Genomic DNA, 24,657 nt, shown 5'->3' with positions numbered 1-24,657 from the left:
AAGTTTAGAATTAACTAAACTATGTTATAGTGATTACAAGTTTAAACCTTCGAATAAGATAGCTTTATACGTATGAATCGAATGATGTTATGAACATCATTACTACCTTAATTTCCTTGGATAAACCTACTGGAAAAGAGAAAAATGGATCTAGCTTCAACGGATCCTTGGATGGCTCGAAGTTCTTGAAGCAGAATCATGACACGAAAACAAGTTCAAGTAAGATCATCACTTGAAATAAGATTGTTATAGTTATAGAAATTGAACCAAAGTTTGAATATAATTATTACCTTGTATTAGAATGATAACCTACTGTAAGAAACAAAGATTTCTTGAGGTTGGATGATCACCTTACAAGATTGGAAGTGAGCTAGCAAACTTGAAAGTATTTTTGATTTTATGTAACTAGAACTTGTAGAATATATGAAGAACACTTAGAACTTGAAGATAGAACTTGAGAGAGATCAATTAGATGAAGAAAATTGAAGAATGAAAGTGTTTGTAGGTGTTTTTGGTCATTGGTGTATGGATTAGATATAAAGGATATGTAATTTTGTTTTCATGTAAATAAGTCATGAATGATTACTCATATTTTTGTAATTTTATGAGATATTTCATGCTAGTTGCCAAATGATGGTTCCCACATGTGTTAGGTGACTCACATGGGCTGCTAATAGCTGATCATTGGAGTGTATATACCAATAGTACATACATCTAAAAGCTGTGTATTGTACGAGTACGAATACGGGTGCATACGAGTAGAATTGTTGATGAAACTGAACGAGGATGTAATTGTAAGCATTTTTGTTAAGTAGAAGTATTTTGATAAGTGTATTGAAGTCTTTCAAAAGTGTATAAATACATGTTAAAACACTACATGTATATACATTTTAACTGAGTCGTTAAGTCATCGTTAGTTGTTACATGTAAGTGTTGTTTTGAAACCTTTAGGTTAACGATCTTGTTAAATGTTGTTAACCCAATGTTTATAATATCAAATGAGATTTTAAATTATTATATTATCATGATATTATCATGTATGAATATCTCTTAATATGATATATATACATTAAATGTCTTTACAACGATAATCGTTACATATATGTCTCGTTTAAAAATCATTAAGTTAGTAGTCTTGTTTTTACATATGTAGTTCATTGTTAATATACTTAATGATATGTTTACTTATCATAGTATCATGTTAACTATATATATATCCATATATATGTCATCATATAGTTTTTACAAGTTTTAACGTTCGTGAATCACCGGTCAACTTGGGTGGTCAATTGTCTATATGAAACATATTTCAATTAATCAAGTCTTAACAAGTTTGATTGCTTAACATGTTGAAAACATTTAATCATGTAAATATCAATATCAATTAATATATATAAACATGAAAAAGTTCGGGTCACTACAGCGGAAGCACAAGCTCTCCCAACTAACGATGCACGAGTTGTAGTCAACTTTTTAAAAAGTCTTTTTGCAAGATTCGGAACACCAAAAGCTTTAATAAGTGATCGGGGTACTCATTTTTGTAATAGTCAACTTGAGAAAGTTCTCAAAAGATATGGAGTAACTCATAAAATTTCAACCGCTTATCATCCACAAACAAGTGGACAAGTTGAAAATACCAACCGAGCATTAAAACGTATTCTAGAGAAAACTATAGGATCAAATCCAAAGCAATGGTCCATGAAATTGGAGGATGCACTCTGGGCTTTTAAAACAACATACAAAACTCCAATTGGAACCACACCTTTTAAACTCATTTACGGAAAAGCATGTCACCTTCCAGTAGAAATTGAGCACAAAGCATTTTGGGCTTTGAAGACATGTAATCTTAATTTACATGAAGCTGGACGTCTACGGTTAAGTCAACTAAATGAATTAGAAGAATTAAGACATGATGCATACGAAAATTCGTTAATCTATAAGGAAAGAACGAAGAAATGTCATGATAAAAGAATCAGAAGTTCAAAAGAATTTAAAGAAGGAGACAGAGTTCTTCTTTTCAATTCAAGATTCAAGCTATTTCCTGGAAAATTGAAATCAAGATGGTCTGGACCATTCATAGTCAAAAGAGTTTTCTCATATGGAACAGTAGAATTAATAAATTCAAATGGGGTTGAATTTAAAGTTAATGGTCACAGAGTTAAACATTACATAGATAATCCAATGGAAGTTGAAGATGAAGTAAATCACAATTTCGATACCACAGCTAACTAAGTGTGGGAATATTCGAATCTTTTTAGGGTAATATGTATTTCTGTTAGAGTTAGATATTCTGTTTTCGTGTAGTTCTCGAGAATGGAATCCGCATGGTCTTTCCCTAGCAGACCCTAAAGAACTAGTCTTCTCCCTCCATTCTGAATTTTTATTTCTTTTAGGTTTTACGAGATGAAGAATTCCTTTGATCTGAACCATGGTCTACTACTACACGCTATGATTACTAAACGTAATAATAACACTTTCCCGAGTGAACTGGTATCATTCATAAGAGGCAAAATGGACGAAGTAAGGAAAGAACTCATAAAAGATCATCATAAGATACATTTTGGTAAAGGAAAATCAAAATCCGCAACAAAAAGAAGAGCACGACACCTTGAAAGATGTTATAAATGTGGAAAATGGTCACACGAAGGTAAATGTTCGAACTATCAAACATATTCAAATACCGAATTTGTTACTCTATGCAGAGAAGGACCATTTATATGTTTAGAAGAAAAGATATTGAAGAATCGAGGTTACGCTTACGTAGCTATGGAGAACCAAATCACACGACTCTCCTATGAGTCAGCTAAAGTAGGTCTCTGAGAATTCTATCTCACATGTAAGTATGTACAGTTTTTATTTTTGTTTTTATTTATTGTTTTTAACCTTTTGATAATAAACGCTGAATCGTTCGCTATAAAGTATTAAATTGATATTCAATAAAATTAGGTATGCGAAACCGAAATTATTGATATCATACAAAAATTTATTACATCACTGCGAAATTTACCGTTTATTCTTAAGCTATAAATATATTTAATTAATCAACCCAAAATATTTCAAAAATTCGTCAGGAGTAAAACTAGGCTATGGAACCGAAATTACTTTACCGAAAAGAGGGGCATATATTTTTAATAATATTTGATTGATTAAAGTGGGATAAAAGACCAAAAAAATTTTTAATTTTAATTTTTACCATGTTTTTAAAATTAATATATAAATACTAAATTAATAATCTAATTTTTTAAAATCAATATATTTAAGTTTTTAAATATTTAAAAAAAAATTAATATTTTTAATATAAGTTTGTAAAATTAATGTATAAAAATATTAATAATATGAATTTTTAATTTTATGCATTTTAAATATAAGTTTGGTGAGAATTTAAAAATAAAATTTACTTTATTTCATTAAATTAAAAATATGATTTCTAAAAATTCATCGTGAGTTGAAAACTAGGTCGTTGAACCGAAATTGCTTTACCCGAGGGCGGGATGAGAAATTTTATTATCATTATTTTTAATCTTATTTGAATTAAAGTATGCCAAAAACATTAAAAAACCCAAAAATCTTTGCTTCTAAAACAACGCTTTAAAGTGATAAATTTTAAAATTTTGTCGAGAGACGAACTAGGACTAAGATCCGAAACGCCCTCATTCTAAAATAAACAAATTTTTAAAATTTATTAATTTATGTTTTATTAGTAAAAGGTTTTTATATATATAAAAAAAAATTCCGCACTCGCGGATCTTGAAAGGGTCTCACATCCGCACTCGCAGAGGTATCAAATTCCAGATGGGTTAACTGGTCGAACAGACCAGTCCCCAACACAACCACACCCATATTTTCTGCGAAAAACACACACAAAACACTATAAAAATCGCGATTTTTTACCGTTAAACATCAAATTTTTTGCTAAAATCATGTTGAGAAGGATCCTACCAAGAAGTTTCTCAAGGAGATCGATAATTTCTACATCTAAACACTCTTTAATTTGGATTTTTAGTGTTCTTGAATAAATTTATACCTAATTTGATTTTGATAATTTCTAGTTTAATTATGCTTAAATTGTTTGTGTATTATGTTTGTATAACCTAGATTGATGCTATTTAACATGATTAGAAGCCTTAAACTTCAAATTTTGAGTAATCTATGGTTTGTGTTCTTGAGCAAAATTGGGGCTTTTTGATATAAACGGGTTATGGCCGAATTTTGTTGTTAGTTTATACTAAATTGAGTAGTGTAACATCTGTAGGTTGCTAAATGATCAAAACTTTGATCCTAAACATGATTTTTAAGTATTAAAGTGGACTTTTTGAGTCAAAAATGCATGAACTCGATTTAATTGATATGAATGTCATTTGGAACTTGTTTAATTGCTAGTAATAATTATTTTGACATGTTATTTGAGATAAAAGCTAAAGAACATTGTATACATTTTCATATATGTTTATCTGTAAAAGTGTAGAATTGTTAATATTATGAAACTACGTATAAAGTTTAATATGGATTAAACATGTCATATTGATTGTTTTGATTTATGATTTTGCTAACACTAATGCATATTTGGATGCACAAAAATTGTGTTTAATGTGTTTTGCAGACTGAAAGGGGTGAATCTTCATCCGCATCTCAGGCTCACAATGCTTCTCCTGAGAATGCAGAACAACAGGAGATTAACGACCAATATAGACAAAATCTACCGCATCAATTTATTTCATATTCAAATATAGAATTGGCAGATTTACATCCTAATTTAAGGTTTGACCGACATTGGATAGATTATCCAAAATATCAGAGGAACTTGCGCACCCTTCAGTCTAATGTTGTTGAAGTACCCAGGGTAATAGATTGGAAACCGTTAGAAACAGTGGGATTGGCCGATCCAATCAGAGAATTACTTACACAAAGGTATGGTAATTCTACTTTTAATAATTGGGAACGTTTGTTTAATATACGTAGGCGTGTATATAGAGAATGGTGTGTGGAATTATTATGTAGTGTTGAAATAAATGATCGGGTAGCTACCTTAACCGATCGTAGTTTTATTAGATTTTTATTAGGAGGTGTGATGCACCATATGTCTCTACTAGACATGGCTCAGACTTTGTGTATATATACGCCTGAGGAACTAGCATCTACCGATTGTCAAAGGTTGATAGTTAATGGTAGGAGGGTTGATGAAAATTTTGATATGAATGGATTATGGAGTAGAATGACTAGGCATAACCGACTTCGTGGGGGGAATAACTCTTATACTAATATTGATAGAGCTGAGCTAAGAGTAATCCATAGGTTCTTAGCAAACTCGATTACACAGCGAGGTAAGAACAAAGAGAAAGTAAATGAGAATGATTTATTTTATCTCATGTGTATTCGAGACCCACAGAGCACTGTGAGTATACCTTATTGTGTGGGTTATTATTTATCGGTTATGGTTAAGAGTATACGGCCTAATGGTATAATAGGAGGTGGTATCTTTGTTACTTTAATTGCTAAATATCTCGGTGTCGATAGAAGTCATGGGGGATTAATAATTGCAGCACCAGAACCCCATGATACAATTGGTTTGAAAGTATATCATGGTGCTAAGGTTTTAAAGAAACGACATAACGCTGCAGCACCATATGATAGCCAGCATCCACAGGTCGAAAGAGATCAGCAGCAAGGTAATGCGGGAGGGGGAATCAGATGACAGAAATGCAAATTTTTATGGCTCAACATAAGTATGAAATGGCTAGACAAAGAGCATTTCAAGATTGACAGTATCATCAAAACCAAATCATAAGTCATTGTGCACATATAAATACAAACTACATTCCTACTCCAATGCCCGTATTTCCTCCCTGGACTATACAGACCCGACCACCGTACCCAACATATGACCCAGCTCAAGCATTCTACAGCACATACGGCTATGAATGGGATCCCTACTAGCACCATCCTCATCAACCCTAATTTTCTTTTATGCCTATTTTTATTTATTTGGTAACTTGTAATTTTATACTTTTAATATTTCTTTTGATACTATAATAGTTTTTATAATTTTCTAACTTTTATTATTAGATTTTTAATAATTTTTGAATGTGGGGTGATATACCCAACTTCAAAAATATGTATATATATGTTTGTAGTTTATCTCATGTACAAAACAGGGTAAAACAACGCATTTTCAAAGACTGGCATTAAGTTCAGCAAAAGCAACTAATTTTGACGACAAGATGCAAAATATATGTGAAATAACAACTGCAGGAATGAACAAATGATGTGCACCATTTATCATTCAACACAAATACCAATATGTTTGGAAACTTTGGTAAAATTTAATCATTTTTCTACACTAATCACCCTCAATAATTTAAATTGTACTGATTTCTTGCAAATGAGGACATTGCAAGATCTTAAGTGTGGGAAGGGGTTAAATTCTTTCGGATTTTTAAAATTTTTGACTTGTACACTTGGTTACCATTAAAAATACTAGTAACGCAGTAGTTGTATTAGAATCTAGTGCTCTCTGATAATAAAGAACAGCCTAGTCTTATATACTGACTACCCAATTCTAGTAAAAAAATTTAAAATTTTCAACTAAATGAACTCAAAATTATGTTTATACATATTTATGAACGATAAAACTAGGTGTTAACACCGAAATTATTGTTACCTCGGAAAGGACATAAATTGAAGAAACAACTCAAAACGCTTGAATTCATTTAAAATGGAATAGAGGAAAATAAAAAGGCAAAGAAAGGAAAATAAAAGCCAAGTGTGGAAAAAATTTATCAAGTTATTTAGAACGTATATCACATATTTTTCTACAAATAATTGAAGATACTTTTGTTTTGGACAATTTTATCAGTTTTACCCGATTTCTTATAATATATTTGAAAGAAATGTGCCACTTGATTTAAAAGGAAGTAAAGACTTTCGAGAAAAAGACACGCGCTTCTTGATTTAGGTCAGGAAGTTGTCGTCCAGACCAGTTGTAGAGTCTACGAAAAACCTTGAAAAGTTTTCTTGAAAATCAGCTGAAAATCCACGGACCTCAGCATCAAACAGGTTCGCCAAGTGGTCAGACTTATCCTAACCATGAGAGGATCTGTCTCGTACAATGGGGGCACCATGCAAATTAGCTTATAAGACTAATGAATCAGATCCCCAGAAAGGATAATCTCCTTAAAGATCAAAAATCAGCTTTTAAGACTGATATTACTCAATCCTTGAGATTGACCTTAAAGATTGAGAATTCAAACTCATGGAATTCAATGATATCTAAACTCGAGCTTGAACGAGAAAATATTTTGATCAAAATTACAAACCGATTTGTTTTCTGAAAACCTATTTTCAATGCGTTCATTACCATTGAACGTAAAATCCTAGAAATTCACCTAGAATTCATTAGGTCACCTGAACCAAATCGGGTGTCAACCGTAAGAACGGTGGTTGCATAGCATAGTCGAAGACAGGACCTTGTGCCAGACCAAAAAAACTATAGGGTGATCTTTACTATTGCTCCTACAAAAGATAGTAATTGCATCCGACACGATATAGACCATAATCAAAAGCATGTCACGGGACATTGCCTTAACAGTTGCTTGTTCAACGCTTTCCTTTACAACCGGACGGTAGTTTACCAAAAGATAATATACGGAGCAAGTATACTGGACGTGTTGCTTTCCCAATACAAGGATAGCAAGTGGGTGACACAAAACCGCAAGTTTTGAGCTAAAATTTTCAAATCTAAAACTCACCAAACCTACAAAAACATCTCGCAAACACCGGTGAAGGGTTATCCCGGAAAACTTATCCAGGATAAAAGTTAGATTGAATTTTCAAAAAGATCAAATGTTTTCATAAAGATCCAATTTCCTTAAAGGATCTAAATTTTCATAGTCATGTGGGACTGTAAACCACAATGTTACTACCATTGTTCATACCGCCGTATAGAAATCACTGATGTACAAAGTGTGAAGAATAAAGAAGTGATTCTAGTATTTTTATTTCAAGACTATATTGCTTGAGGACAAGCAACGCTCAAGTGTGGGAATATTTGATAATGCTAAAAACGAACATATATTTCATAGCATTATCCCTCAAGAAAGACAAGCTTTTAGTTGCAAATGTTCTATTTACAAATAATATTCGTTTAAATAATAAAAGGTGAAGACAAAAGACAGATTCGACGAATTGAAGACGCAAATGACCAAAAAGCTAAAAAGTACAAAGTACAATCCAAGTGGTTCAAATTATTGATGAGAAACGTCTAAAAATTACAGGAGTACAAGCCGTGAAACACAAAGTGCAAGATATTAAATTGTACGAAAAGGCGTTCGAAAATCCAGAACCGAGACATGAACCAACTTTCAGCGCGCGACGCAACGGACCAAAAATTACAAGTCAACTATGCACAAGAATATAATATTATATGTAATTAATTATATATATATATTGTATATTATTTTAATCAAAGCAGCCCACGTTTAATTCATTTGGTGAGCTGGATTCCAGACCTCTGCACTCGCGGAGCTTTTATGAAGCAAACATCCGCACTCGCGGAGCTTAACAGTGAAACGTGGGCCTATAAAAGGCCGCGCATTCTGATCGATTCCTTACTCCTTTTTCAATCTCTCTATCTCACGATATATATATATATATATATATATATATATATATATATATATATATATATATATATATATATATATATATATATATATATATATATATATATATATATATATATATATATATATATATATATAATTTATAATTTTAATTTTAATTTAAGATTAATAATAATAAGGTTATGTTAGCAAATGTTGTAAGTGTATAAGTCAAAATTCTGTCCGTGTAACGCTACGCTATTTTTAATCATTGTAAGTTATGTTCAACCTTTTTAAATTAATGTCTCGTAACTAAGTTATTATTATGCTTATTTAAATCGAAGTAATCGTGATGTTAGGCTAAATATTAAAGACGGGGTAATTGGGCTTTGGACCATAATTGGGGTATGGACAAAAGACTGACACTTGTGAAAATTAGACTATGGGCTATTAATGGGCTTTGTATTTGTTTAATTGAATGATAGTTCATTAATTTAATATAAAGATTTACAATTGGAAGTAATTATAAATAACCACATACACTCGATCGGACACGATGGGCGGGATATTTATAAGTACTAATAATCGTTCATTTGACCGGACACGGGAATGGATTAATAGTCAATGGACTCATTAAAACAGGGGTGGATTACATGCAAGGACACTTGGTGTAATTGATAATAAAGTAATAAAACCTTATTACAGTTTAAGTCCCCATTTAGTTGGAATATTTGACTTCGGATATAAGGATAATTTGACGAGGACACTCGCACTTTATATTTATGACTGATGGACTGTTATGGACAAAAACCAGATGGACGTATCGAATAATCTAGGACAAAGGACAATTAACCCATGGTAATAAATTAAAATCAACACGTCAAAAATCATGATTACGGAAGTTTAAATAAGCATAATTCATTTATTTTATATCTTATAGCATTTTTAATTATCGTACATTTTTTTAATTATCGCAATTTTTATTTATCTTCATTTTATTTATCGAACTTTAAATTATCGCATTTTTAATTATTTTCAATTACTTTACGCTTTAAATTAAGTTATTTTTATTTTTAATATTTTACATTAGGTTTTAACTGCGACTAAAGTTTTAAAATCGACAAACCGGTCATTAAACGGTAAAAACTCTCTTTTATAATAATAATACTACTTATATTTATATTTATATATTTACAAATATAGTTTTAAAAATATAGCATTAAACTTGGCTAGCTCCCTGTGGAACGAACCGGACTTACTAAAAACTAGACTACTGTACGATTAGATACACTGCCTATAAGTGTTGTAGCAAGGTTTAGGTATATCCACTCTATAAATAAATAAATAACTTGTGTAAAATTGTATCGTATTTAATAGTTTTTCGTATTAAAAATATAACTATTTCGTATACACCTCGCATAACATCAGTTATAGGTCGCTTTCTAGGTCAGGTGTGGCTAGGTGCTTTGGTTTTGCTAGTATTTTTTTTTTTATTCTAGCTTAGGTCGTGGTTGTTTGAAAGGCCTCAAGGTGCGCTTGAGGTCATTGTCCTTATATGTACTTTTTATTATTTTTATAAATAATATTCACCGGGTAAAACCCTTTACCCAAAATAAAACAAATATTTATATGTAACTAAATTTATATATTTATAAAAAGTTTGTTTATATCTAATATATATATATATATATATATATATATATATATATATATATATATATATATATATATCTATGATATATTAAAAATATTTATTTATATTAGAAGAGTAGACGCTAGTCAACATCGAGTTCTCCCCCGAGTTGTCCCCGAGACGCCGATAACTCCTCAAAAACCTCCTGCTGAGTTCTTCCCGAGTTGTGAGTTTTACAACCTTAAACAATGTTAAAGTTATCCAACTGAGTCATTCACCGTAACAACATGTTGCCCATTTCTCCATTTATATGAAACGTCATGGAGAATATGGTCGTCTGGTTGTTTACGAAATGTCGTTTAAAAAAACGTTGTCTTTTGATTTTGATGCTTTTTTAATAGCATCATGTGTTCATCGAATCCTGGCTTGAGTGGTATGGGTGTAAGATCTAAATTGGGGTACTGCCAACCCGGGTTCGATTCTCACTCCAAGCAGAGAGTTTTCATCCTTTGATTGTACTGCCAACATCAATGCAATTTGAGAAGGTCTCTGGATTTTTCCAACCTTCGATGGTACTGCATCGTCGCGAATTGGGTTTCCTCCTAACGCGTGTGTGGATGACAAATTAGAGCATTCGATGCCGATTTCGCCGTTACAAAAAGAAATAGCACCATGTGTTTATAGTTTATAAAAAATTTATATTAATCGTGTCAATATCTATTATGATATCATTATATTATATTATATTATATTATATTATATTATATTATATTATATTATATTATATTATATTATATTATATTATATTTATATTTATATTTATATTTATATTTATATTTATATTTATATTATTATACTACATACTAATTCCCGTAAATAGTATAACAGTATACTATATACTAATTCCCGTAAATAGTATAACAGTAACGTTTTTTTACTAAAATTTTTTTTTTTTGGTGAAGAAGACTCTGTACCCTTCCCTATGCGCCATTACCGCCTCCTCATGATCACCATCATCATCCGTCGACATCATCATCAACAATAACATTCTTGCGGTGATTATACTAATTCCCGTAAATAGTATAACAGTAACGTTTTTTTACTAAATTTTTTTTTTTTGGAGAAAAGACTCTGGACCCTTCCCTATGCGCCATTACCGCCTCCTCATGATCACCATCATCATCCGTCGACATCATCATCAACAATAACATTCTTGCGGTGATTATACTAATTCCCGTAAATAATATAACAGTAACGTTTTTTTACTATTTTTTTTTTTTTTTTGGAGAAGAAGACTCTGTACCCTTCCCTATGCGCCATTACCGCCTCCTCATGATCACCATCATCATCCGTCGACATCATCATCAACAATAACATTCTTGCGGTGATTTTTTTGGCGACTCCGCCCCCACCACCTGCGTCTCCACCGCAACCAAACCCCGCCGCCACCGCCACCAAATCAATTACGCTCTTCATCTTCTACTTTTAATATGCCACAGGTGATTCCAATTTCATTTGAATTCGATCAAAAGCAAGATAAAATCCACAACATAAAAACCCCAAAACTATAAAATGCACACCCGTTTGGCCTGTTTGCACACCATCATAAGGTAAGCTACTTTTCTAGGATGTTATTATTTTCATGTTTTATACTTCATGTTATGTAATCGCAAACTGCATAAAGTATCATATAAGTATGTAGGTTTTATATTTTCTAATTCACAAACTTCAAATTTGTAATGCGTACAACCTGTTCGATGAAATTACCAAGAGAGAACTATAATTACATAAAACGCTATAAAGTTACTAATAAACATCCTCTTTGAGTGATCCAAGCTATCATGAGCTTTTTTCGAGAGGAAATAGGTATTTCCATTACTTTTGTTTAATCAATTTTTGCTCTCCTTTTGTTTATTGTTGTTCTATGTTATTGTTTCAGGTAATTTCTTTTGGTTATGCATTTAATCTATTTGATACTAAAAAACCCTTCAAAGGAAAATGATTTTGATAATATTGTGGTTGCCAATGTTTATCAAACATGAATGCATGTTTATTATCCACAGGTAATGGCATTAGATAACTCGGTTGTTCTTTAGTTATTTTTAGCATTTTCTATATTCATCTTTGTTAACATATTAAGCGTATTTTGAATCTAGACTGTAAACAATATTTGGATGTGAAGACTCAGTTTCGACTATAATATGGTAAGTTTATGGTCATATTTGTTTATTTTAATGCTTTTTCTGGTCTCTTCCTATAAAACCTTTCTTTTTTAATTTGTCATTTATAATTTATATAGATTTCAGTAATAGATGAAAATTTTTCAAACTTTTACATCTAGAAAATCAAAGGTAAGTAGCTATATAAAATAACTTCTTATATATGAGTATGAATTTTATTACAATTGCATTAATTAAGAATTACTATCCTGTCTTTTGTTTTTGCTTTCTTTGATTTTATTTTTTATTTTATTTCAGTGCAGTGTTTGTGATGACATCATGAAGCTGAGACAAGAGGCTTTTAGAACTATCATTTTCAATGTAAAAGTGAGATTTAAGTTAATATAGTCATGTCAAAAATACAGTTTAGTAGATTTTGTGGGAAACGAAAATTGAAATGTTTTTGTTCGAAATATTGTTCAGTGTCAATGACAATGTTGAGGTGAAGGATCTGTGGTCAATGAATGCGTTCAATTTTATTCGGAATTATTATTGTTTTATCTACTTAATCTCAATCTCAAATTTATAGTATGTGTATATATGTATGCTTTATAGATATGCATTTTCTTTCATGCAGACAAGGTGTTTGATGAAATGACCTAGATGAATTTGGCTATAGTGCAGCGCTTTGTGTCCAGCTTTTTTTTGATTTTTTTCTAATTAACCAAAAGAGGATGCTAAAGAAGGTAATTATCGCATGTCCTCGATTAAATTATTGTCTCCTTTTTTATATATGAACGTATTATTTTTCAAAAGTAGTGCTTTGATGAATTATACTCTGTATTTGTATATCTAAGTTGACGTAAAATGAAATGTATACCACTTTGGGTTCAACAATAATGGGTTCGCTTTTAAATGTATACCACAGTTGTTGAAGTGGCAAAAACTGACCAGAACATGTCAAACAAAAAACTTGATTTAGAGATTGCTTTCTTGTGCTATAGTGATAATTTTCTAACATTGGTTGATGGATGATTTTGTTAACAGTGACCCAAATAATAACATTTAATCACTTAACAAAAGTTCTACTCTTTATTCTTAATTTAGCTTACTGATTAACATTACCAAATATTTCAGGGCAAATGACCATGGTGATTATGGGAACCCTTTGGAATCACAAGATGCCAATTTTGTGCACAAGGTATTTAACTTCCATCTTAGATATCAGATATATTTTTTTATTTATGATCTGTTCCCGTTCACAGACTTCGAGTTTCAATACGTACCCTTTTGAAATTTCTGTATGATCTGTTTTTAGTGAAGTTCCATTAGAGTAACATAGTTGGACCTGTTTCAATTGTTTATTTTAATGTTTCATTAGACATTTAGATATATTAGTCTTAATGCCATTTTAGGACCCAAAATCATTTACTGGGGATTATTTAAGTGCCTTGGATGGTGAAAATGAGAGTGCTTCCAAGTCCTATTGTACACCTAATCTATGATTTTTAGTAGATTAGGATCATAAGTTTTTTTTTTTTTTTTAATTTATGAGTTTCTTTAGATCGTATACAGAACTACTTCTAGGTAGTTAGCAAGTAAGGCATATTTTTTGTAGCCATCTACATATCAAGTCACTACTCGAAGCAAATAACATAAATCTCATCTCCATGGTCCGTTTCTCTTTAAGGCATGTTTATTGTTTATGTTGATCGATATCGAGTTTGAAAAAATGTTGCTCATTATCTCGCAGCTGGGATTAATAGGTCTCCTATAGAAAATGAATTTGTGTATGTTGAAATTGATAGAGTTTTTATAGCATCTATTAATCCAAAAAGCCGATTCCTTATACTTTGTGATGGATTGTTGGAATTAGAGAAAACTTGAATAAGAAGGTACTGCTGTTATTTTTATGTGTCATATTAAACTTTTTTAATTAGTGATTGATTAGTTTTTTACCGTTTATAATTTGGTTTGACTAATCTCTATCACATAATGGATCATGTTTGTTGGAATTTTAGCAAGCTTAGACATTTATATGCATCGAACCAGCATTGTTATGCGTTTAAAATCTATTATGGAGTTTCCATTCTCGGTAAATGGTCATTTGTGACCCGGATTTATTTACATCGTTACCATTTAATTAAAAGCTTTAATAGAAAGATATATATAAAGATGCTTTAGTAGGATGGTAGAAATGAATGGGTATTTGGGTATGCTATTAAAGCTAAAAATAAATACATGAATTACGGGTGTTGCAGTTTTGGTTGGTGAGAATGATCTTAGATTATCACTTTGTGCTGTTTTTTCTTACAAGGTAAAAAAGTTTTAATCCTATCATGTTATAGTAGAACACATTTTCCACAAATATGTGATGTTCAGGCGACACTAAAAAGAAATTGGAAACAGTTATGATTTTAAGCATATGGTTTGGTTGTTGAACTTATGATTTAGTTATAGATGTTCTTATGTACATATACACCATTAATGGGTTCAAATTGCCACCTTAAATGAGTTGAACTTATAGTGGCTTAAACAGAGAAGGTTTTATACAATTAGTATTCAGTAACTAATCAAGAGAATGTGTTTGAGCCACATCGTGAACGATCAACCTGCCAACTTTTGGAGCTTTCGAGGGAATTAGACAACAGTTAAAGAACCAAAACGTGAAACCTTTAATTTCTGTTATGATTAATAAAAGGCTGCTATTCGATGTAAGCTGTTTTTTCAGTTGTGTTTATATTTGATTTATTTGCATTTTATTATAGTTAAACAGATTTGTTAATTATTTGTTTGTTGATTGTATTAGAGAGCTGTTGCAGTTCATAATAGTATGAAAAATGAGCTGCCGATGGTTTAATTACTTTGAAGCTACTGCTATTTCTACTGCATTTAAACCTAGGTACGTATCACATTATCTACATATTTTTTAGTCCATATTTGAGTTGTGTAATGTGTATTAAACTTTGCTCATTGCATTTGCTAAGTTAATAAACTTCTATTTCTTTGTTTAGAAATTCGCCTATAGCCCACATAATAGTCATAAGGTTGTACTTGGGTTGTCATAAGGTTAGTTTGTAAAAGACCATGAAATAATATCCACTATGAAGACTTTATGTAACATGTATAAGGCTTAATGTGTGTATTGAAGGTTTGTTTAATTGTTAGTTTTGTTGATAAACTGTAGGGATGGTTTCGGTACGGAACCGTACCGGAACCGAAAAATACCGATCCCGAATTTACCCGATATCGAATACCGATACCGTACCATTTTTTCAATATCGGTACCGGGTTCGGTACCGGTATTTTTCGATATTATACCCGTTTGTCCCGAATTTACATTTTTTCGATTTTTGGTATTTTCGGTATTAAATACGGTTTAAATTTTGGGTACGGATACCAAATGGTACCGATACCGAATTGGACCGACACCGAATGGTACCGCTACCGAATTAGCTTAAAATCAAGGACCGGAACCGATACCGAATCCCTAATCGTTAGTTTAGTTTGCTGATCACACGCTTTAATCGAATTTGTACTTTGATTGTGGACATGTTGCCATTATAAGGTAACTAATTTTTTGCTGTGTGGTGTTGTAACTGGAACACTTATTAGGTGCAACAACCATATGTGTTGTTAATTTGAAAATGCATTTTTTTAGTAAGTTGATGAACATGTATTTCGTTTACAAACCACATGAATAACATTCTTCCTATTAATATTTGTAATATATATGTATACTAAATTGTTAGTATTGTTGTTACCATCTGATTTTGCTAAAATTATATAGAAGAACTATGAAATCAGCATGTATGAGTCTTTTTTAGTTCTTATTATGGTCTTTAGTCTTTACCGACACCATTTGTTCATCGTGTATAATCATTTTCACTTTATGGTATGTAGATGTTTCGGAAGACAATAAAAACGCAACTATATCACAAAATTAAAAAAAAAATTGCACACCGCCGCGAAGCGCGGTCCACTCTTCTAGTTATAACTATTAGAGGTATTAATCAAAATGCCATTATTTCAAACGTGTTATAAGAATAAACATAAAAATCGATATTACGAATTTCTCGCACAATCACAAAGAATTTCATCCATTTTAGTACCCTATTGGATTGCTTTTTGCAAGCGACGTCCGAAACATTAATGTGAAGTTTTAATCTTTTCTTACTTCTCAATTAACAAATTGTGATAGTTTCTATGCGTATTATAATGATATAATAATAATATCGAATAATTGTTTACTAGCCAAATTTTCTTTGCTGCAAACGAGCGAAATCATGTTTAAGTTATCGAGCGAAATTATTTTCCCGCTACAACGCAGGAGCTATTATTCACTCGTTTACCGAACAAAACTAACTGAATGTTCACCGGAAAAAAATTCCCCAAAAATCAAAGTTGTGCATTTACTTGAGATCGAAGGCATCAATTTTTATGACGGTTACTTGGCAGAAGTTTAATGAATTTGACGCCCTTACGCTATGTCAACACGGGTGGAGTAAGGATGTCAATTTCATTCATAATGAGCAAAAAAATTGAATTTGGTTGTGACGTGGAAAACGGTTAACCATGAAGGAGACCAAGGACAAATACAAGGACCATACCCTATATTCAAAGAATCCAGATAAACTTCAATTCATCGAAGAACCCGTCGAAATAATGGATCGTGAGGTTAAAAGACTTAGCAATGTGATTAATCATGACTAAACACCACTAAATTCCAACATTGGAACAGTTTGTCATTGACACCACCGAAAACGGTTAGGTACTCGAGTGTTTTTCTTCAAAGAATCTCAACAAAGAACTAATCGATTTTTATTGTTCATTTTAGAGGGCACTTTATTTGGACTAAATTTGCTATGTTAAGTTTTGGTAATCATCTAGTTATAACTATAAGAACTTACTATTTTGATATTTTCAATATTTCATAAATTATAAATTTGTACAATTAATAAATTTGAAGAATTATATAGTATTAAAATATGTATACTGTATTTTTTATATGTCCCTTTTAGCCTTTTTTACTTGTAAAGTTCTCAAAAGATCTTATATACGTAGTACCAAATACTAAAAACTAGTAATTATTTTATTATTGCGTTATTAAATAGTATAATCAAAATCAAATGCTACTAACTAGTCCGGTTCGGACGTGCTCAGTATCGTTTCGTTGGTAAGATTATTTCGAGTCTGACGGTGTTGGCGAAAAAATTTAACTCGCGGCGAGCAGGAAGATACGGGTTGTCGTTGTGTTTAGCGTTTTTAAAAAGTGCCCGTTTCGAACGTAGTTAGTATCGTTTTGTTCATAAAATTATTTCGAGTATGTCGGTGCTCTCGGAAAAATATAACTCGAGGCGAGCGGGAAGATACGGGCTGACGTTGTGTTTAGCGTTTTTAAAAAGTGTCCGTTTCGAACGTACTTAGTTTTGTTTTGTTCGTGAAAATATTTCGAGTTTAACAGAGTGGTTGGTGAAATTTAACTCGGAGCGAGGCGAAAGATACGGGCTGTCAAAGGATTTGGGTGAATTTTTTTTTTTAATTTAGGGAAGTTGCATTTACCCCCCTGAAATTTGGTGTTTGTTTTGCAAGTTGTGTGAAGTTGAGGGGGGGAAGAATCAAAATAGCAAGTGCGAGAGGCTTTGCTCACTGTTGTCGTTGTTGCCTTATGGGACGACAAAGAAGGCCATAGCTTTTAGCAATAGGAGGATTAACAGAGTGGAACAAAGAAGGCCATAGCTTTTAACAAAGAACTTAGTTAGGTTTGCTTTGTTCGTGAAAATATTTCGAGTTTAACAAAGTGGTTGGTGAAATTTAACTCGGAGCGAGGCGGAAGATACGGACTGTCAAAGGATTTGGGTGAATTTTTTTTTTTTTTTAATTTAGGGAAGTTGAATTTACCCCCCTGAAATTTGGTGTTTGTTTTGCAAGTTGTGTGAAGTTGAGGGGGGGAAGAATCGAAATAGCAAGTGCGAGAGGCGTTGCTCGCTGTTGTCGTTGTTGCCTTATGAGGCGGCAAAGAAGGCCGTAGCTTTTAGCAATAGGAGGATTAATTATTAATCCGTTTTATTACAACTGATTATATTATTATTGTTTAAAACACATAATCACTTGTCTAAAGTTAAATTCAACTTCCCAATACGGTGACATTAAATCCAAATCGAAACCTACCATTTGAACTCTAAAAAAAGTAGTCACTTTATTAATCTATGGTTCCACACATGTTGCCTCTATCAACTTGACAACTACACCGTTGTGGTCCGTCCACTAGGACGATAATCAAGTACCATATCATGTGCTCTTATGATTGTTAAAGTATTCCTCATTTTTTTTTAACGGTCAAAGAATAATTATATAAATTAAAAAAGATTCCCAGCAAGGAGCTAAAAGAAAATTACAAAGGCATAGAAAGTCATGAATTTCAATTTGAAACTAAATGACCTCTATGTTTAATCCAACGAAAAGTAATTAATCTAATGAAATCAAATAAACTACTTTTGTTACAAAAAGAATCTAAGAAAACAACATCGTTCCTGAATCGTCATAAAGCCCACAAAGACGTCACCATAACCGCAATGATCCGATCTTTAGACAATGGACGTAAACGAATACCTTCTAACCATGCCAAAAAGGAATCCCAAGATAAAAATTGAGGCATATCACAATCAAGCCAGATACGAATTTTATGCCATAAACCCCGAGCCACATCACACTCGAAAAACAAATGATCTCTATACTCCACCCCATTATTACAAGACGGACAAACAATAGAAGAAACATCAATCCCCTTCGCGGATAGGTTCCAACGAACAGGAAGAGAATCTAAACGAAAACGCCATAAGAAAATATTAACTTTTCTAGGTAAAAACACGTACCAAAGAGTATTAACTTGTGAGGTCGGAAGAAGCATGCGATCTAAAAGCTCTCTAGCTTTTTTAACTGTATAACAACCATCCTTATTCAACGAGCATGTCCAAGAATCCGGGCGATCACACAAAACAGGTTTACCAATAATCCCGAAAAGACTATTAATAAGGACCTCATTTCTTCCACCTAAATAATCTCTAACCCAAGTGAAAAGCCAATTACCATCGACCCATTTATCCGAGATGAACGCATTCGGGGTTGAATCCAAGTGAAGTATTCTTTTAAAACGATGCGAAAGAGGTTCGTTTCCAACCCATATGTCATGCCAAAATCGAATACAACGACCATCCCCTATTAACATATGAAAACAATCTGTCGGTAACAGGTTCTTATTCGTGATATTCGAACAGACAGAAATGATCGAAGCCCAAACTGACGAGCTGCTGTGATCCGAATGAAATTTATGCCCATGTATCGATTAAACAACTCTAGCCCACAAGTCATTCGGGTTGTTTAAAAAATGCCACCACCATTTAAACACTAAGGAGACTATGTTGTCTTTATTAGAATATAGAGTAGTCCGTAATATTTGATACGATAACATATATAAACTACTATTTATTTAGTTAAGATTGTTTTAGCTTCGGCTTGATAAAAACAAATATTAAGAAAAAGGGTAGAATTGACCCTCTGTTGGGTATCACACCGACCAATCCTACGATCAACATGTAAGAGAAAAATCACGTAACCAACGCTTAAAACAAAATAATTAAGCGTTAAATGATTTGATATTTTGACATTTTGAAAGTTCTAATAGAACTTAGTTTTGGGTCCTGGGGATTTTTGGCCTATTTCTCCTTGGGGTGCTTCTTCGAACGTGAAGGCCCATTCGGTAATTGTTGGTCCAGTTCGACATCCTGCTGGTGTCGAGAGTGTTACAGATGTTGGTGTCCGACATACTGTGAGTAATACGGACTCACCTTCGTCTTCGTCAAATGTAGACATCGGGAGCTCTCTGTCGGGCAAAAATTCTAGGTTTTTCGAGGAGGCGACTAAAGAGTTTAAAGATTGTTGGGTTGAAGGTAAAGTGCTTAATCCGAAAACGGCACATAATATGAAGCAAAGGCAAAAGAAAATTCTTAGGGCCGGAAAGGTTCATGGAGAAGAGTTGCGTAATTTTGACGTGGAAGGGATGTGATTTTTCTTATTATTGGTGTGATTTGTTGGATTGTTTTGTTTTTGTTACGTTGGTTTTGGTGTGTTGTTTCGTTTGTTGTAAGGTCGTTGATGCCATTTGGTTGTAATTTGTTACAAGTCTTCATCTTTTTGATGAAGTTTCCTCGAGTTTTATAAAGTTTTATTTTTTTGCAACAAAAAAGAAAAGATAAAAAAAGAAAGATGTATAGCTGTGAAGTAACAAAAAAAAAAATAGTGATGAGAGTTTTCTAAACTTTCTATTTAGTTTATTATTGGAGTACTATTAATATAATATAATATAATATAATATAATATAATATATGAAACGGGTGGACCGACTACAAGCACACCTAGGCTATTAGTCTACCTATTCGTTCCCATGCTATTAGTCTGATTATTCCCCTTTTTTCTTTTTTTTAGGGCTGGATGGATACATACAATATGAGTATGATAATACAACTTAGAGTGGACACTTTAATAAATACGGAGTAATACTTCTACTACTCTATCTTTTTTATTTAAAATATTACTCCGTAACATATACACTTCTTTTACTAATTCAATAAGAGGCGGAGACAATGTGGGACTAAGGGGTGCTCAACTTCCTCCACGACCAAATAAAGCTCAAATTTTAATTGTATTTTATGTCCAAATAATTATAGTCCCCTTAATGACTAAGTCTCAAATGTATTATTTTGTTCAAATACTTGTAAATTAATTGGCCCAGTTGTTCAAGACTCATATAATTTACAAGCAGTTAATTGTCACTTTAAAAATTAGTTTAAAAATTATAAATATAATGTTGTTTATCGAGTAACTCACCCTTATATAACAATGAAAAGTTCATTACATAATCATGAACATATTATGTATATGAAAGGTTATGCTTATACAACGCGATTACCAAAAAATATTTGAAAAGCAAAAAACTAGAAGTAATTAACTTTATAAGTTCTATTAGTATTAATTTATTAATAAATTAACAAACTCATGGTCACGGAAGTTCGCCTGCAATAATTACGGGCTGCTCGCAAAGCGGGTAGTCGTAATGGAATTAGTCAATTAAAAAAATGTATGATACCTAGATTATCAGAAAAAAAATATCATTAAATACAACGAATACATTAATTTATATTAATAATTCGTAATTCATAATAAATAAACAAAAAAGTCAAAGTTGTCAGATGTAAGTGGGAGGCGCAGGCTAAGGGGTCAAATAGGGAAGGGGTCGATCAAGAATTACCGTTCCACAAATCACTCCCGAAGCTCTTATCAATGAAAATGATGTGTACAATATTAAATAGTATAGTGTACATGATAAATTGATAAGAGACATTTGCGAAGAAATAGTAAACAGTATACTGTATACATTGCATATGATCGTTGAAATATAAACGGCGGGAAACTTGATTTAGATATGGGTAATATGACATTGTTTTCCACTTTTGTTGGGACCAATCTTTACCCTCTGAGCAAGAAGATAATTAGAAATGACAAAACACTGTCGGTGTCTGACATCTGGCAAAGAGTATTGAATGGAGCGTACTGTCTTTCAAGAAAGATGAGACACAACCACTTGCAATAGTGTGTATACTTTGCCGGAAATTCTAAGAGGACCCCTCCCCCTAGCCCCTGACATCTTTGACTATTTTATTTTAACTTTTTTATTATTTTTCCATAGATAGTTAGACCACCCCTCATTACCCGTAACTAACCATAGACACCACTTAGTTACTCGCGTTAGTTATCCGCTTTCACCATAGATTTAACGGAAGAGTTATAGGAATTGCGGGTCTCAGTGCTTTTTATTGTTGGACTTGATGCTTTATTGCTTGTACGTTGTATATTAAGAGGAGTATTGTTTTAGACATGATAGAGAGTGTTTAATTATGAGTTAGTTATAGGATATTGATGTTGATGTGGCGCTGATGTGAAAGGTTAAGAGGATGAATAATTTAGTTACGATAGGGAGTGGCCTTATAAATTCAGTATATCTAGATACTCCACAATATATATATATATATATATATATATATATATATATATATATATATATATATATATATATATATATATATATATATATATATATATATATATACATTTTTATTTTCATATTTATTCCAATTCCAATTAAAAATCATTTCACTCTAATGATCTTTTATTTGTTTGTTGGTCTTTTATTTCTTTATTTGTTTTTATTTGCTTACATTTTGAATCCTTTTTTAGTTGTTTAACAAATACTAAGTATTATTTAATGAAAAATTAAATAATTTTAACTAAATAATATTACATCCGTTCCATTACAAGAGTTCACCTACTTTTTGCGAACAATTTTAGAAAATTTTACGAACTTCATTCTCCACCAACCACTATAATGAATCGGATCGATATATATCCGATGAATCGGACAGATATCCGATGAATTGATCAATCAATTACAATTCCTAACTCGGTAAAATCCAAAAAATAAATAAATGTGGAGTATGTGATGACCCGAAAATTTTCAAACAAATTTAAACTTTGATCTTTATATATATCCGACACGATAAGCAAAAAAAAATCTGTAATGTTGAGTCTCGAAAGCTTTGAAACTATATTCATGTAATCAAATGATTGAATTATCAGATACATTGAATTATGATTACGAGTCTTTGTTATGAGGTCCACTTTGAATTAGGAAACCTTTACTTTTTAACAGTATTCGGAAGATTTAGTAAAGTGATTACGTGTAAGGACAAAAGTATTATTATTGAGGATTAGACAAAAGTTGGTGGAGAATTAAATTTTATAATATTAGATTGATTTACTTTCAAACATGCGAAAACATTTTCGATATAATAGAACCTGATCATTTGATTCATTAGATATTAAGATATATTAAGAAAGATAAGGAAATTAAGTTAAACGATGGCTCATAAATGAATTATATAGACTTAAGTTTTAAAGTGTGAACGTTACATGTTAAAAGATTTTCTAAACGGATTTTAAATAAACTTTGAACTATTATTAGTATTGAGAAATTTAATTAGTATATTATTACGTTAATATTTCCATTATATACGATATGTACAAGTTTATAGTTTTAAATAAAAATAAATATATTTTATAAAGTGATGGATTATAATTAATCATAGAACGTTTTGATTTTAAACTAATATTAATAGATGGACTTTGATAAATAACGAGTTTATGATTTATAAAAGGAAATGATCAAAACACTCAAAAGATTAAGTTACACTTTGAGTGGGTTAGTTTAAATAATTTAGGTCTAGTTATTAGTAAAGGTACATGACACAAAAAGTTTAATTTAAAAATAAAATATTTTGACAAACAACGAGACTTTGATTTATAGAAGGAAATGACCACAACGCTCGATTTTATAAGTTACATTTTTATAGAGGTAAATTATTGATGAGAAAGTTTAATTTTTGTAAAAGGTACACGTCACATAACGTAAAAGGCTAGTTTTCTAAGCGTACGAAAGTGCGCTCGAAAAACCGAAAGTGGTACATGAATCGTGAGACCACGACCGTGTCATTTTGGTAAAAATTATATTTTTACCATGAGCGTAAATATAATATAATATTTAATTAATTCTAAAGATTTAATATAATAAATATTAAATTACATATAAGTATTACGTATTGTGTAATGAAATGAAAAGGATAAGAAGTGTCGGCACTCAATTATTTCGATCATGGGGTGGTAGGTGGCTTCAAATGCTTTAAATCGAACGAAATTCAGTTTTGGTGGATCATTTCTTTCCCTTCTGCATCTCGTAACATACACACATATATATATCTATTGTAATTATTATTATTATTAATATTAAAATTACTATTAATATTAAAATTATTATTATTAATTTTATTATTGATAGTAGCATTATTAGGAAGTGTTATTAGTAGTATTATACATAAAATATTACGACGAGGTCATGAGCGGGTCATTTCAAGACAAGTTTTGTGAGAGGGATAGAGATAAGGAAATTATGGGTTATAGCTATGGAGGATATGGGTAATGTTCGGGGGTATGCTCGTGAGGTCAATCTAGTGTTTATCATCTCCGTTGCGCCTACGTACCTTTCCTGCAATATTGAATCTCAATATTGATACGTGAGTACTCGTAAATTAATTTTTATTTATTAATAGTGTATCCCTTACTAGTGCTCGAGAAAATAGGATTATGCATGCTTATACTT

The 24,657-nt window shown here is 31.6% G+C and overlaps 1 long non-coding RNA gene across 1 annotated transcript; it reads left to right on the top strand.

Annotated features, from left to right (window-relative positions):
- The first annotated feature begins 11,582 nt into the window (after positions 1-11,582).
- LOC139896906 (uncharacterized) lies at positions 11,583-12,979 on the top strand. The gene is made up of 3 exons (XR_011776363.1): positions 11,583-11,840; positions 12,170-12,293; positions 12,708-12,979. It is a non-coding gene; the product is annotated as an uncharacterized lncRNA (long non-coding RNA).
- Positions 12,980-24,657: the final 11,678 nt, after the last annotated feature.

Source organism: Rutidosis leptorrhynchoides, chromosome 3 (assembly GCF_046630445.1).
Source record: "Rutidosis leptorrhynchoides isolate AG116_Rl617_1_P2 chromosome 3, CSIRO_AGI_Rlap_v1, whole genome shotgun sequence".
Taxonomy (NCBI): domain Eukaryota; kingdom Viridiplantae; phylum Streptophyta; class Magnoliopsida; order Asterales; family Asteraceae; genus Rutidosis; species Rutidosis leptorrhynchoides.
This window is presented reverse-complemented; position numbering and strand designations above follow the sequence as displayed.